Source organism: Panthera pardus, unplaced genomic scaffold (genome assembly GCF_024362965.1).
Source record: "Panthera pardus isolate Hobbes unplaced genomic scaffold, ASM2436296v1 HiC_scaffold_13, whole genome shotgun sequence".
Lineage (NCBI taxonomy): Eukaryota > Metazoa > Chordata > Mammalia > Carnivora > Felidae > Panthera > Panthera pardus.
In genome coordinates, this window is record NW_026526688.1 from 74,377,910 (window position 1) to 74,395,559 (window position 17,650).

General features: G+C 41.8%; 1 protein-coding gene across 2 annotated transcripts in view; it reads right to left on the reverse strand.

Annotated features, from left to right (window-relative positions):
* TRIM2 (tripartite motif containing 2) overlaps window positions 1–14,276 on the reverse strand; it is a 160,872-nt gene extending 146,596 nt beyond the window's left edge. Inside the window, exon 1 of one of the 2 annotated variants that reach the window (XM_019441248.2) lies at window positions 14,147–14,276. The gene's annotated coding sequence lies outside the window, so the exon portion shown is untranslated. Of the gene's footprint in view, window positions 1–13,483; window positions 13,859–14,146 lie in introns of those variants that run through there. The other variant, XM_053901181.1, reaches the window with a different exon arrangement.
* Window positions 14,277–17,650: the final 3,374 nt, after the last annotated feature.

Genomic DNA, 17,650 nt, shown 5'->3' on the forward strand with positions numbered 1-17,650 from the left:
ACTGACACATCCCTCACTCGTGCTAAGTATGGTGCTATAGAGGGAAATGTACATGCTTACATGTACCATATTTAGGCATGGATAGATGCCAGGCATAGACATTCAGAAATCAAAAATTCAAATACATTCCAATTACAGACTATCTGGAAGGTTGGAAAAACATTTCACAAAGTTGGTGCTTTTGTCAATGTTATGATGAAGGATGACAAGGAACCATCATCAATATAAAAATCTTTACCAATGCTGTGGTTTAGGGATATCTTTTTTAGTAAAATATCCTATAAATACATATATGCTCCTATATATTCTATACATAGGCATATATATTTGTATACATTCATAAAACTTGAATCACACCAGAAAAAGGACAGGCAAAAAAATGCTACCTCAAACAGTCAAGTAAAATTAAATCAAAATTCATATATCAAGGTAGATATATGCAAACATAGGGCATATTACACAGGTTTTTTTTTTAATATAATCCAATAACTAAGATTTGCCTCCCAAATAACAAGTGTAAGGATAATTAAGTAAAGCAAACAAGATATGTTCAATCTATAAAGCATGGTGTGTGAGTCTGCATTTTCTAAAGCATGCTGGTCACAACAATATATTTCAAGAATCTGCCTGAAATTTTGGTCCCAAAGGCATCCTGAATAACAACTTCTCTGCTCTTCAATATAGATTGATTTCTTGAAGAGAACAAGTTGCTTCCACTACTATGGAATTTATATAAAATGAAAATCTTTTAAAGAATTTTAGGGCACCTGGGTGGCTCAATCGGTTAAGCATCCAAATCTTGATTTTGGCTCAGGTCATGATCTCATGGTTGGTGAGTTCGAGCCCGGCCTTGGGCTCTGCACTGGTGGGGTGCAGTCTGCTTGGGATTCTCTCTGTCCCACATCTCTCTGCCCCTCTCCTGTTCATGTGCTCTCTCTCTTTCAAAGTAAAAAAAAAACTTAAAAAAATAAAAATTATTAAAAAAAGAATTTTAAATAAGTGCTCGATTATAGCGGGAAAGTCAACACTATTTCAAAGACCTTTTAACAATGTAATTAAATCAACTACTGTGTATGTACCACTATGCTTTCTAATTTAAGACATTATTTTATACCTTTAAGCCTATTAAACTGGTTTCATTTGAGAAAATGAAAAATTAACATCTTGAGTTATGCTAAAGAAAGTCTCTATAGTTTTAAACTCAATACAATCATGATTTTCCAACATGTGTATTAAGGTCATTTTTTTCTAACTTTGTGCTTCCCATTGCCTGCCTTTGGTCACTTTTACAGCTATATACTTTTTTTTCTAGTTTGAAAAGCAATTAATGATCTTTGCATTAATCCAATTACATTTATTATCTTATCACATAGAAATGATTCCTTAACACTTTAGCATCGTGCCAGATGATTTTCTAAACAAACATATTATTAAAACAAAATAATTGATAGTAACTGATAACTTCTTTTACCTTTCTACCAATAACATATCATGAAAAACTCCCTGATGGAAATGCTTACTTCTATAATCCCATTTCTTGGTGTGTAGTTGCATAGTATGCTATTTTATGAATAGAGCACAATTTATTTAACCAGTCCCCTGCTGTGCATAAATTAATATTACAAATGCAAAAAAAAAAATCCTTGCACATACACCTGTGCACATTTTTCCTGTTTAAAATGTTTTCTTTAGGGTTGCCTGGGTAGCTCAGTCGGTTAAGCATCCGATTTCGGCTCAGGTCATGATCTCGCGGTTTGTGGGTTCGAGCCCTGTGTCGGGCCCTGTGCTCATGGCTAGGAGCCTGGAGCCTGCTTCAGATTCTGTGTCTCCCTCTCTCTCTGCCCCTCCCCTACTCATGCTCTGTCTCTCAAAAATAAATAAACATATAAATAAATAAATAAATAAATAAATAAATAAATAAATGTTTTCTTTATATATATAGTGTCTGGCTATATTTTCCCTGTTTTGTTTTTCCTAATCACCATAGATAATTCAAGAATTAAGTAAACAACACGGAAATTGGCAAATGAGCCTTGGAAAGTACATATTTTTATATTTCATGTGATTCAAACACTTATGTATTTTGTCATTTTCTATACTTCCAAGCCAAAAAAATCTGCAGAAGAGAAATTCTGGGTGTAGGGATTTAGGACCACTTTCAACAACCCCTGCAAGCCTAGGCTCACTGGGGACAGAACCGTAGACCTGTCTTTCTCCCTAAATAGTATTATTTACGAAGGTTTGACGAAAGTTTGTCTCCATCTTTTCTCCCCTGCACTTCTCCCCTCCCAGCAGCTGCTTCTCTTCTCCCACCCTTGCTATGGGAGGTGTAGGGTTCTCTGTACTCCATAGTCTTATACTTATCCCAGAGGCAAAGGGAATTCAAGAGCTGAGAACTAAACCATGCTGATTCTAAGTATGGTGATGAACAAAAAACAAATAACTTGTTAAAAACTCCAAGGGTAAAGTCAAACATGAAAACTGAGTAAGGCTTCAAAATAAACATTGTTTCTTTGCCATTTTATTGGACAGCTTTTGATCCTTTTGTAACACAACATTTTCATTCAGGATTTCTTTCCACGTTGCCATTTGACATTGCATCATCTTCATGTCATGGTATGTTTTTCAATGGGCTATTTGTTTAGAGACTTTTTCCTTTCCGTATTGCCAAACTCTGTGAACAATGAATTACTTCAGTGGAAAACCCCACGCCATCTTTGCAGAAAGATCATGTGTGCAACTGTATTCCTTTGTGCTTTCATTGGTTTGTGTGTGATAAAAGAAAGCGTTTTAAAAATACAAAATAGCCCAGGGATGACTGGCTGGCTGAGCCGGTGGAACATGCGACTCTTGATCTCAGAGCTGTAAGTTTGAGCCCCGTGTTGGTTGTAGAGATTATTTTAAAAAAGAATCTTTAGGGGCGCCTGGGTGGCTCAGTCGGTTTAGCATCTGACTCTTGATTTTGGCTCAGATCATGATCTCATGGTTCACGAGATGGAGTCTCGTGTCAGGTTCTGCAATGACAGTGGGGAGCCTGGTTGGGATTCTCTCACTTCCTCTCTCTCTCTACCCCTCTCCCACTCTCTCCCTCTCTCCCAAAAATAAATAAATAAACGCTTAAAATTTAAAAAAAATTTTTTTTAAAAAATACAAAATAGCTCAGGGCGCCTGGGTGACTCAGTCGGTTAAGCATCCGACTTCAGCTCGGGTCATGATCTCACGGTTCGTGGGTTCGAGCCCTGCTTCGGGCTCTGTGCTGACAGCTCAGAGCCTGGAGCCTGCTTCATATTCTGTGTCTCCCTCTCTCCCTGCCCTTCTGCCTCTCATGCTTTGTCTCTCTCTCTCTCTCAAAGATAAGTAAACATTAAATCAATCAATAAATAAATCAATAAATAAATAAATTAAAATTTTAATGCAAAATAGCTCAGACTAAAGAGAAATAAAATCTAAATTATGGGCTCTTTTCCTCCCTGGGCATTGTACCATTCACCTTTAGCACGGAGTCACCAACTACAAGGTTTAGGAAACTTGACAGAGGTCACACAGCTAGTAATTAGTGGAGCCAAGATTCAAACCCAAACATTCTGGCTGCAGAGTCCAAATCCTTGATATTATACTATGGCTGATTCCACAACACACACAGAGAGCTCTGTGGTTAGGTAAAAAGATTTTAAAAATTAACAGCCTCTACTCAAGAGGAGAATTTTAACCTAAGGTCACCAGACAGACTCCTGGGAAGCAGAGGCACAGCAAACTGAAAGTCGGAGATTAAGGAGAAGTCTGGATACTGAATGGTAGGCATTCCAGACTCTGCTCCCTTTCATGCTCACAGAATGGTAGAAATCAATTTTATCTACCCAAAGCAAAAGTATACTTAGGAGACTTCCCAGTTTTAAAAGAAACTAAATGTTCTCATGAAAGAAAAATTCTCCCAACACTGCCTTTTGGGGTCTCCCAAAGAAAACCTGGCTTATTACTAGATGGTTCTTCCAAGGAGGTCCACCAATCACACAAAGACTGCAACCCAACATTTTGGAGCCTTACTCTTAAGTAAGTTGGCAAAGGTCATTAGACATTTGAGAAAAAACACAGTCTGAAACAAACAAACAGAAAAAAGGAACTCAGAAGCCGCAGAAACAATACAGGGAGTAGAAGAAATGTTTTAAAAATCCACTATATTTAATATCCTCAAAGCCCCTCCCCCAAAGATATTACACCCATGAAACCACAGAATATTTAAGAAAAATAAAAGGACATAAAGGACACCTTAGAAATTACAAAATTAAAAAGAAGAAGATCTCAATAGCATAAAAGATAAGAAAATTAGAAGATCAATTTAAGTGGCATAATGTTTAGCTAACTGGAGTTCCAGAAAAGAGAAGGAAATAAAGGGGAAGAAATTAGCAAAACGAAGAGTGCACTTTCCCAGAAATGAAAGGCATGAGTTTCCATATTAAGAAGAGCTAAGTCACCAAAATAATTAATTAACCCTTACTTATACTTTTGTGTGGGTCTTAGACATAGTTCAGACCTTGGAATACTGCCCAATATTCAGTCATCTGGGAAATTTGTTGGACCTCCTTGTAAGTGGTTGGCTTTGTGAGAACTTGATGATACCAATAAGACTAACAAGTGTACTAATCTTGTCTGTGAGAGTCCTTTGAGCATGAAACACTCAGTAGGTAGGAAACTCAAATAAAACCCAAAATGGGGGGAGGGGTACCTGGGTGGCTTAGTCGGTTAAGTGTCGACTCTTGATTTTGGCTCAGGTCACAATCTCACAGTTTCATGAGTTCAAGCCCTGCATCAGGCTCTGCACTGACCATGCAGAGCCTACTTGGGATTCTCTCGCTCTCTCTCTCTTCCTCTCCTCTGCTTGCCCTCTGTCTCTCAAAATAAATAAATAAACTTAAAAAAAAAAAAAAGGGGGGGAACAGGATAGTCCAAGGGATTCTGCTGTGCATATATGGTATGCAGGGTATACTGGAAACAGCCATGGCTTTCAAGTCAGACAGGTCTGAGTCGAACTCCTGCACATGCTTCTTAGTAGTGAGTGACCTTGGACAATTTATCCAACCTGTCTGAGCTTCGGTTTTCTCACCTCTAAAATGAGGACAACACCTGGTCACAGGATTCTGAATGGGATCGTGCATGCACAATGACAAGGATGGTGCCTGTCACATAGTACACACATTTAATCAGCAGAGGTTACTTTTTAACACAGAGCATGGCTGTGTCTTTGATCCATCTCTGTGCTTGTAAGAACAGTAGGAGTTGGTTGTAAACATTTGCTTGCAAAGTGCTTTTGTATGAAACACGGATCACAGTCCCCATTTCAAAAATTCGTATCACACTTTTAGAACAAAGGACCTATTTTAGTTCAAAGTACAACAAAATCTTTGTTACTCAGAATACTAGAGAATGGATGGTAAATGGAAGTCCAAAAAATGTGGCCAATGAAGAGTTAATTCACATAGGCAAAACGGTCATACCTAGTCTCCCTCTCCTTCCTGGGGAAACACCAATGTAAAGGAAAGAACAGAAACTGAAGGCATTGTTTGTAAGGCAGAAAGCTAGGTCCCAACCCCTGCAACCCCTAAAATGAAGCCTGAAAAACAATCATCTTCTAAAACTCCTAATACTAACTCACTCACAAGACTACTTAGTTTTCCTCTGGGGAAACTAACGAGATCTATTGTTTTCCTGGACTATCTCAGAAATCCTTATTCCTAGAACCTTGATGAGGGGGTGAGTGTCAGGTAACACAGCTTATTCTGCTTGATGATTATGCTCAACAAAGGCAACCTCAAAGGAATTAAGGAAAGGAGGGAGGGGGAGAAGGGGGCAGAACAATTTCAGAGAATTATCTCAGTCAGAGGGTCATAAAAAGATGTTTCAAAACCACAGTGTGAAGATTGCAACTGACTCATATTCTAAAAATTGCACTGAACAGTTCTGGAAGGTGGTAAAATGGAGATAGAACAGTGGGTACATATTACTCATTGTCAAACCAAAAGCATAGTAAAGTTGTAACTTTTACTTAGAATAGCTCAAAATAATGAGTTGTGGGGAAATGTCTGAGAAGAATAATACACTAGTGGAAGTGAGGTAATGCTATTCAATAAAAAATTTTGAGCATTGAAGTTTCTTCCACAAGGTCCATCTGGAACAGTATTACCTGGCTGTCACAGCTTACTACAGTATTAAACTCTGAGCTACTAACAGTTCTCCAGAAAGGCTGGAAATCAATGCAACACTGACCATGGGTCACATGGTTTCCTGGCAAACCATCTTGGGAGATGGTCTTCTTACAGATTTTAGGGAGTATACTTAAATCCTGATAAATCTGAACAAATTACAGTGTTGAAGTTTGTTGTTTTTTTTTTTTTCAACGCTTTTTATTTATTTTTGGGACAGAGAGAGAGAGAGAGAGACAGAGCATGAACGGGGGAGGGGCAGAGAGAGAGGGAGACACAGAATCGGAAGCAGGCTCCAGGCTCCGAGCCATCAGCCCAGAGCCCGACGCGGGGCTCGAACTCACGGACCGCGAGATCATGACCTGAGCGAAGTCGGCCGCTCAACCGACTGCGCCACCCAGGCGCCCCTGAAGTTTGAATTACAGATGCAAGACAGAAGATAAAATCCAAGCAGAGGTATACATGGTCATGTAGGAATGTGTAAATATGCAACGAGTTTTTGTAGAAGTGGTAGAAGAAAGCCTTCAGTTCCTAAAGATTCTACAGTGGCTCTATATTGCCCTGGAAGCAAGTTTAAAGTCCTCATTCTGATACTGAGGTCAGGTAAAGTCCCATCTTTTGTCTTTGTCTTGATAACAATACTCACCATGAGCCATGCTGGACACTTGACATCCATTCTTCTTTATCTTATTTTTTTACATTTTTATTTATTTTGGGAGAGAGACATAAAGAGCAAGCAGGGGAGGGGCAGAGAGAGAGAGAGGGAGAAAGAGAGTCCCAAGTAGGCTACATGCTATCAGTGCAGAGCCTGACTCGGGGGCTCAAACTCATGAACCAAGAGATCATGACCTGAGCAGAAATCAAGAGTCCAGCCCTCAACTGAACGAGCCACCCAGGTGCCCCCATTCTTCTTTTTCTTTAAAATAATGCAATGGCTGCCCCCATTTACATATGAGGAAACTGAGATTCTGCACGTTATACTAAATAGCTGAAGGTCACACACTTTTGGAATACAAATCCCAATCATCTGACTCCGGAAAGAAGGCCTCTCTTCTTTCTCCCCATTAACTATCCAAAGTGAGAGCCAAATAAACCCATGCTCATGCAGCCCTTCAAGCTACTGTGTAAGCTGTTTGTCTTTAGGTGACATGTGCCTCTATCTCCGCTCACCTTTCCAGTTCCGGACCCTCTCTCAAAGCTCAGGAGCCAGCACAGAGTAGCCTGACTATACCTGCAAACATCAGTGTCCCCCTTTTGGGTCTTGGCGTAGATCAGCCCATCTGTGTCACCAGTTCTATCATCTGATGAGTCAGGTCACCACTTTACCTGATGTGTTGTTATATTCTTTACCTGTTTTTTTTTTTTTGTGCATAAATCTTTTCTTCGAAACATGATAGCAAGAGCTAATTTTAAAAACTGCCACATGCTTCATTTTTATACTCAGTGGGGGGAAAAAGCAATTATTTAATAGATTTAACATTTTCATTGCAATTTGGGGGAATCTTGTTACCCATAATATATAATTATACATTAAAAGGATAATTTACTTTTCAGTTTGCTATTATATGATGATGATAATAATCTACCTTAAAATAAAACTTTCAATGGAATTATTTTTTTTTAACCAATTACAGTTCATAGTATTACATAATTGAGCTTCAGTAATATTCTTACTAATCTCTGTAGGAGTGCTGATAACACTGACGCCATCTTTGACCCTCCATTTTGTTTATGCCCACACCATGACTTCCCTTGGGGCTACATGTTCCAGGCCCTGTGGAGGAGGTTAGCGTATGACCTGACTGGAATGCGGGAAGGCTCGTTCTGATCTTCCCTCACGTGGCTCAGTCAAGGCATCACTTTAGGTAACTAGTAGAGATCCTCTGGCGCACAAATGGGGCCACTAACCTGTGACCTCACCACCATGCCCCTTGCTCTATAAAAGCTGGGGACTGAGGTCTGGACTTGGTGGAGACTAGAGATGAAGGATGGCTGCCTACCGCCTGGATTATCTGCCCATCTGCCCAATCCCCTGGTCAGTAAGTTACCCTGAACAAAACTTTGCATAAAGGGTGTGCAGTGGCTTGCTTTGTTTTTTGGTCTTAAAGTGACTTCTCAGCCTGCAGGATACTTTACTGACACTTGTCTACCTTCTAGCAATCTCCTATAATAAGAATCTTTGATCATGCAAGACAGAGATGGATAGTCATGTGAATATACAGTTGCATTTTAGCCAACAGCATCAAATTTCCCCTTCACTAATTTTTTGTACAACCAACAGGAAGCTCAAAAACATGGATTGGTGTGTTAACTTTTCTTTTTGTTCCTGGACAGACTTAAGTAGATCTTACGTTAAGAGTGAACTTATGGGAAGTATCTGAGATTTTAATGAATGTATAATTGACATATTATGGAAAATTAAGCAGAAAGTATCAGTTCTTTAAAGTTGTTCCCAGAAATCATGTAAAGCAGGTGAAAACACTGGTTAGAAAATATTCAAAATAATGCTGTATTAAATTGTTAAATTCTAAATTGAATTTCAATAAAATTTTAAAACTCGTTAAAAAAAAAAAAGAGTGAACTTGCTGGGGCACCTGGTGGCTCAGTTGGCTAAGCATCTGACTTCGGTTCAGGTCATGACCCCCGGTTCGTGGGTTCAAGGCTTACATCAGGCTCTGTGCTGACAGCTTAGAGCCTGGAGCCTGCTTCAGATTCCGTATCTCCCTCTCTCTTTCACCAACCCTGCTCGCACTCTGTCTCTCTCTCTCTCTCTCTCTCTCTCAAAAATAAGTAAACATTAAAAAAATTAAAACAAAAAAGAATGAACTTGCCAAAAAGGGAGAGACAACAGGAGAGGCAACCAGATAAAATACCTCAAGGAAAAATACCAGCTGCTTGTGTAAAGCCTGGTAGACAAATCCATTGCCCAGGACTTTCCATGGGCAACCTATCATTATCAGGCCAGAAAAGGGAAGAACTTGTTCCAGATTCTGGGGCAAGGCAATTGATGTATTTAACAAGCAGCCTCAGCCACAGCAGGAAGAAAGACAGACATCAGGTAAGGCTGATCCCAAAGTACACTCCATAGCTTGATCCCTTAACTAAAAGGAGCACGGAGTAGGAGGAATCTTATGTACAGCCCTTTCCTGGGCCACAGTCCTGAGGCTGCATAGTCCTGGGGCTTGAAGTGAAGCCCTGTCAGATCCTCGAACCAGCCTCATGACACCCCATCACACATCCTGGTCCCCGGAAGCTGGTTCCCCGCTGGAGGCCGGGGCTGATGAGGTGAAACGCATTCATCTAGGAATCCAGTACAAGAATCAACCCCTTTTTTCATGCACTCACTAGAAGAGAGGCAGATTATGCTAGAGTGGAGCATCTGGGTCCCAGCTAAAGCCTTGGCAGCTCAATGTCGGGGCTGATGTGGCTTCTGTCCCTCAAAGAAACACATTTCTTGGTTCTGGCACCCAGAAACACCTATTTCCTTTCCTTTTCTCCGGGAAATAGGCAACTGCTAAAGAATGCTGGTTTCATTTAGGTACAGTGCCACCTTGCTTAACAAAGCTATTTTGAACAAAGCTGGCTTCTGCTCATCAGCTCTGGGGGTAAATGCTCATCTCCTCCATGCTGAGTCCCTGCCACCTTGCACACACAGCTCTGTGGTCAGCCTAGAAGGCTCTCAGTGCCTCATCGTTGGGAAGGGAGGGAGGTAGCACCCTGCTCTTATCACTACAGGGAAGGACTAGCCAGAGAGATGGATATCCTGCCTTCCTGTTACTTCACCACCCGCCTCCACATCCAAACAAAGTAACAGCAGCCCTAGCCCAATGGGAAGAGGCAGGAAGCATCCAGTAGAATCACATTTTTAGGTCTGAATTTTTTGTACCTTTGGTAAACAAGTTCTTATATATGGAAAGTGGTGGTGAATGCCTCCTCCCTGCTCATGGAGACATGTTCTTTTCCATTGCTTGTGTGGTTCAGGGAAAAGTAGAGGAAAATTTAAGAGATGTGTGAACAGGGAACCTTTAAAGTCCATTTATGTGGCTCATGCATCAACACCGGCTCTGCTTATATGCAGGTTTGTTTTTCCCCAACCAAACAGACCCCAGAAGGTAGCTTCCAGGCAGTTACCAGACCTCCCATGCAATGGATCAAGCGCCCACTCTCCACTCACCCCATCTCCATGACCAGCAGAGGGAGCCAGGGAGCTCCGAGTGGTAAATATCCAGGAGGGATAGGCATGGTTATCTCCTACCTTAGGGTCCACAGTCACTACCCTAATCTCCAGGGACCAGACTCTTAATTTGAAGTTAGTTGAAGGTTAGGGAACTAGAGAATTTTGTTTTTCTTCTTTCAAAAAATCCAGAGAGATCTATTGAGGAGTAGACACTTAGCCAAGAAGACACATGCCTTCAGAGCGAATGAGGCCAAGAAATGTTTCTTTAAGTTAAAAAGAAAGCATTAAGTAAAACCAGAACTGCAGCTAGAAGAGGTCCTGGGAGAGCGGCTAGTCAGCCCCTGCTCCTCCCTCAGAAAGAAGGAGAGGTCTATGGCTGGAGTTGCCTAATCTAGCCTGTGGGCCAGCTTCAGCAGGTGTGTTTTGTTTGGCAAGTACAACATACTTTTAAGTGCTTTACTCTTAATTAGTTACTAACCTTTAAAGATCTGAAGGATTCATATTAATAAATAAACTAGATTTCCAGATTCCCTTGATAAAACAGAAGATCGGGCAAAGCTGGCTGACATCCACCCCTGGATCACAGCTGTCCTCTGGAGTTAAACATCCCCCCCCACCCCGCCCTGCCCCACCCCAGGCCCCTGAACCTCCTCAGGCATTTATGATCCCTGCTTGGCCCCCTGCAGCAATGGACTTTGCCATCCTAGGCAAGACAAATGTTTCTCTATCTAGTGTTTCACCTAGGGAGCTCTGACAAATTATCCACACTTACACCCAGACCAGTTAAGTCAGGATCTGGGCCTGGAGACGGACCCAAGCCAAAGAAGGGTTTTTAAAGTCCCCAGGTGATTTTTATGTGCAGCCAGGTTTACACATGGCTAAGGCTAGATCCTGAAAGGCAGGTCATAAATTATTCTCTTCTTGAAACACCTCAGTGGCTTATTTCACTCTTTTACCATTTTTAAAGTTCTTCATGATATCCTACCAAAATCTGGTTTTCTCTTATTCTTCTAGCACCTCACATGGCCCTAGGTTTTTGTGTTGTTTTGTTAGTTTCTCTTCTTTTTGCTTCATTATTTTGGTTCATCCATTCTCAACCTCTCCTCCAGCTTCTCCACGTTTTTTTATTTTTTTTTTTATTTTTAAGTAATGTCTACACCCAACCTACTCACAACCCCGAGATCAAGAGTCATGTGCTCCTCCAACTGAGCCAGCCAGGTGCCCCTCTCCACATTCTTTTTAAAGTACAATGGACAAAATTAGAAACAATACCCTACCCATTATTTTACTGGAGTGGCTCAATAGTGGTATTTATTTCTGGTTGAATGTCATACTTACTATCTCAGAATCACATTAATTTCTTTTCACAACACTTTTTAAAATTTTCACCTAATCATCATATGATTTTTGTTAACAAGGAACTCAACTGCAAAAACCTGAGAAATCACACTCCAGGATGGAAAAAACAAGATTTAGAACAAGTTAAAGCACCAAATAGCAAGTCTCATTTTCAGGTGAGAGAGACATCAACCTTTCCCCAGGGCCATAACCTGATATGTAAAACTCAAGGGGACATAAGCATGCCCATAGTAGTTTTAGTTCTTTGCCTGTAAAGTAATTTACAATCAATAGCTTAGTCTGTTTTTAGGCAAATTGTAAGTCGATTTCCTTCCTTTTTTTTTTTTTTTAAGATCTTATTTTTCAAGTAATTTCTATACCCAACGTGGGGCTTGAACTCACAACCTGAAGATCAAGCGTTGCATGATGTACCAAATGAGCAAGCCAGGTGCCCCTCTAAGCTAATTTCTTAGCGAATCCTTCACTGTCAAATTATAACAGAAATGCTGCTTAGTGTAAGATGGAATTGGAAGACCAACACAAATGTTAGCCTATCTCAATGAGATAGTATTTTGTTGCACCCATTTTACAGATTAGGAAACCGAGGCCTGGAAAGCTTAAGCAGGTTGCCCACAGTTGACTGCCCACACACCCAACATATGATGAATCCTGGTTTTGGCTGGCTCCTTTGGGAAGGTAAATCCTTCCATGGCCATCGGCCCCTGATTCTGGGTACCAGATTCCACATCAAAAAATGGAGCCTCAGAGACACCAGCACTTAGGCTTTACATCCAGCAAGAGCAGAGACTGAGTCTCCATGATACCACACACACACACACACACACACACACACACACACACACACACACACACACAACATCAAAATGCACACCAAACATTGAACTTGCCATTCTGGAGCCAACGGACTCTGGCAAACGCTCCCTGCAACGCCTAGGGAAAAGCCAACATTTTCTAATTAATATATAAACCACAGAGCGCCCCTTGCAAGATGCCAGCTCTGTATGGTTGGAAATCTTATCCAGAGAAAAAACAGAAAAACAAGTTGAACTACAAGATTCCCTCCAGCAATAGATAGTAAGGAAAAAACCACCACACCCCTACACACTCACAGTTTGAAGAGAAAGAAGGGAATTAATGTTTTATGTCTGGTCTCCATAAAATGTCTGCCCAGTTAGAACCCAATGTGCGATCAGGGGAAAGGAAGGATTGAGCTCGGGGCTCGGCGGGAGCCGGAGGCCCCTGACGCTCTGAAATCCCAAAGGCGCTGAGATCCCAAAGGAACACCTACGCGCCGCCCTCCTGGCGCTGCCGCCACGCCCAGGCCCCTGCGGGACTCGCCGGGGCGGTCACTGCGCGGCGCACAGAGGTCTCCCCGGGAGGGAGAACCCTGGTCTCATCTCATTGTTTCGACCCAACCGTAAAATGCGTCGTCTCCGCTTCCTCAAAAAGGACCTGAGCTAACAGGGTTACGCGGCCTGCCCAGCCCGAGGATCTCTTCTTTGTGCACCCGTTCCCAAGCCACGCGCTAGAAACCGCGCGCTCCAGCCCCCTCCTGCAGTCGCCCCGGCTGTCGCCTCCTCGCGGCGCCAGCGCGCACCACCTCCAGACAAGGCGTGGCGACGCGCGTGGCGAGGCCCTCCAGCGGCCCCAGCCCCAGCGCATCCGCCTCTCCTGCGTCGCGGCCGCTCGGGTGGAAGCCCTCCTCCTGAGCCGAACCGCCCGCGAGCCGCACGGAGCCACGGATACTCACGTTTCCAATTGTCTTCGGATAGTGCGCGCACTCCCCGCGCCACCGCTAAGACGAGCAAGCGCCGAGAGCCGCCTTTCAGGCAGCCAGAAGTGACTAGCAGGCGACCAGCTCAAAGCCCCTCATTTTCTGCAAGCTCACTCAAAATGCTCCGCGGTGCCGCCAACGCAGCTGCCAGGTTTAATAACTATGTCAGACGGCCCCTCCCCCCATAAAGAGACACAAAGATGACAGGCTGGGGACTGAGGTCCGCCTGTTCAACCGCAGTCACCCTGCCTCAGTCCCAGCGATGCCGCAGCTGGCATGACACTGCAGGGACCGACCAGGAGTGCCAGCCTTGACCCAGGAATTCTCCAGAAACCTCAGCTCTTTCTTAATCGCTCGGAGCGTAAATCTGATACTCTCCACCACAGTATTTGTGAAACAAAACAAGAGGCGGGTGCCTTTCTAGTTAACCTAACCTGCGTCTCGAGTGTAAAGGGGACTTACGTAAAAGAACGCAGCAAACCTCAGCCTTAATTAAACCAGATTTCTGGGCATTGATAGGATATCCTGGCACCCTGCAAAACGCACGCAGGAAGCTCATCCAAACTCTTTCCCTCACGTTTTAGTGGCTCACGCTAACGTTCCCGCCTCTCCGGAGAATTCTGGCCAACAGAACCTTACTGTCTGGGGGGGCTCCTTTGCAGATCCTCCTTGACCTGGACCATCTCCAACGCGCTGACAGCTCCTCGAGAGCGATTGGATTTTATCAAGCTGGAAGGAAGTAGTTGTTCTGTTTTGCAAATGAAATATCTCACCTTAAGCAGTGCTTTCTAAATATATGTACACCTAACCCATACTGAGCGCCCTGCAGCCTGCCAGCCACGCCCCGCGGCCTCCCCACCCCCCGCCCGGGTCCCGCCCTGCCCCGAGGGTACTTCTCTGCGCAGCCCAGCCGGCCGCACCTGTCTCTTTAGGGAGCGGTTTCCGTGGAAACTTCCGTGGAAGCCGGTTCTCCCTTCAGACTCGCTGTTACCCTGACAACTGCGACCTAGCACTAGGCGGTCCAGGAAGGATATCAAAGGATGCCTGTTTTAAATCACAGATTCAGATTCACAAGGGTAATAGGGCAAAAATAGAAGGGCAGTGATACTTGGGAATGGAGACCGAGCTGCGCAAGAATTAACGCGGATGGGGTTAATGGACAATGCAGACCCCGGGGCACCGCATCCTTCACCCCTCCCACCCTCCAGCAAACAAATTTATACTTGGCTTTAGAACGAATTCTATCATTCCCTTCTGCATATTTACTTTTCTCTATTCTGCTTAAGATACTATGTAAAAGTTATTTTGCACTAGCTAGCTCCTGGTAGAAGGGAGGAGAGGCCCATAAAAAATGTGTGGGACAGGGAAAGACTTCGTGGGAATCATACTTGGCTGTGGATGATCTCCTACACAGAAACCCAGGAACTGTTCTGATTATAACCTTGCACCATCAGGTTATGATGAACACATGGTTGCAAAATTAAACTCATCATTTCAGTGAAGTTTCAGGTGGGGAAAACGGGGAAGGGTGGATGAGACTATCTGTATCCAAATTTGTTAAAAATTTAAATGTTCATATGCCATCGTGTTACTTTTGGATATGGACATTTTACACTCATCAAACCACAAGTCGGTACTAAAAAAATAAAATGAAACGAGTTAATGAGCTTTATACAAACCGTAACAGGATTGCGTGCAAACACATACCCCATGTTGCTTTCACCTTACCATAAATCTTATATTTCATATCTGAGTTATTAAAAGCTTAAAATTAGTGGCATATTCGAATTAATGAGATTTTACTATACACATTATAATATGATATTAATTAATCTCTGGCTTGAGACTGAAAGATATATATTTGTATACATGTATATACATCTATATACACATATATACAAATGCATCTCTTTTATAGTCACAAATGCATTTATGTGAAGTTCCATATGTATCCAATTTCCATAAAGGAAGTGATATTTCCATATTTTAAGGAAACAGTTTATGTAAAAGAACGGATACAGGAAATTTTGTCATAAAGCAAAGACTTTTGTCAAGAAGAACCATCTAATTTGCATGTTTTGAAAATCCACATTTTGTCTCCTGAATCTGCTCTGAAGCGCATAATTTTGTAATCGTGTGACACAGATGGTTATTTGCAAATGAAGATCTCTAAAACAAAAATGTGAATACCCAGCTATAGAATAGCCACCTCCCTCACCTAATACATTTCAAACTTGAAAGAATAAAAAGTATTAGGGTTCCTGGATGGCTCAGTCGATGAAGCGTCTGACTCTTGATTTCAGTTCAGGCCATGATCTCATGGTTTTATGAATTCGATCACTGCATCGGGCTCTGTGCACTGACAGTGTGGAACCTGCTTGGGATTCTTCCTCTCTCTTTGCCCCTACCCTGCTTGCTCTCTCTCTCTCTTTCTCTCTCTCAAAATAAATAAACTTTTCTTTTAAGTAGTAAGCAGATTATCTTTACTTCTAACAAAAATTAAGAGTGAGAATTGTAAGAGCACCTAAGTAGCTCAGTTGGTTAAGCATCTGACTTAGACTCAGGGCATAATCTCTTGGTTCTGGGTTTGAGTCCCACATCAGGCTCTGCACTGACAGCTCAGAGCCTGGAGCCTGCTTTGGATTCTGTGTCTCCCATTTTTTCTGCCCCTCTCCCGCTTGTGCTCTTTCTCTCTCAAAAATAAATAAACTTAAAAAAATTTAAAAAAAGAGTGAGCATTGTAGAAGACAGAAGAATAGGCGTAAAGAGGTTAAAAACACACTAAGCAATGCAATCCTTTAAAGTATCTTTCCAAGGAATAATTAAGATCAAGATAACTATATTTAGAATATTATATTAACTGGTAATATGAAGTGAGATTCAAAACAACAAATATGTATGATCCCAATCTTTTTCAAAACTTTTTGTTGTGTATACTTATACATATGACAATCATGAATCAGGGGAATTCTTAGCTTTACGCTTGTCTATATCACTTGTCTGTATTTCTTTATACTTGCCTATATTTTCCACAACAGCTATTCCCAGTGAAAGCATCATGGTAGAGGGCTCAAGAGAGTAGGCATCAGATCAACATCTTACCTACCTGGCTTACGTCCTTGGTGATTCTTCTAGGCTACTATATATGTCTTTTCATTTGAAAAAAGAAAAAAGGCTAGTAATAACACCTTCTTCATAAGGTAGTTGGGAGGATTCAGTGGTGTAAGGCCTGAAGAATGAAAGAATGTGTTCCTTCTATCAAATGCAGTAATCCCAATTTGGGGGCTATTTTTTCCAGGCTTTTAATTCTACCTTGGATAGTTTTGACCCTTCAATTAGACATTATCATCATATATGTGCAGTAGTATTTATATCTGCCCACAGTTTTTACTGAAATTCCTTATCATTGCTTTTTGTATCTCAGAACCTTCTTCGGGGATCCTTCTCCTTTTCCTTAAATTGTATCCCTAAGAAGATTCATAGTGATGGCTTTTATCACTCAAATCTCCTGGTTTTGGTTTGATAATATCTTTATTTTGGTTTTCTTCTTGAAATGTAGTTTCATGCCATATAATTTTAGGTTCATGGTTATTTTCAACTGGCACTTTGAAGATATCCTTCATCTGTCTTCTGGCTTTGGTGTTGCTGTTGAGTAATCAGATGTCTTGTAATTTTTACTTTTTTTTTTTCTATGTATTCTGTCAACTTTGAATGTTTTTCTCTTTGTTATGCTTTTATTCCATTATCTCACCTCTTTAAAAATATCAAACACACTTCATATTCTGTATCCGATCATTCCAGTATTAATAGTCTTTGCAGGTTTATCCCAGAAGTTTATTGTCTCAGACGATCTTCATCACCACCTTATTTATTTAGTGATTTTTATTTATGGTGAATTCATGTCCTTGGAACTCTACCAGTGGGACCTCTCTGAGCCCTGCATTACAGTGCAGTGATCAGATAGGTGAACTGGGGAGATGGGGGCACTTCTAACATGGAGCTGCTTTAAAATAAATTTTAGGTTTAAAGTCTCAGGTCCCTCTACATTACATTCTCTAGGAGGTACAGATTTCAGGCTCAAACACTTGTGAGTGGAAGCCCAAAGCTGGGACTACTTCAGGGAGATTTTTCTGTACTTCGCCC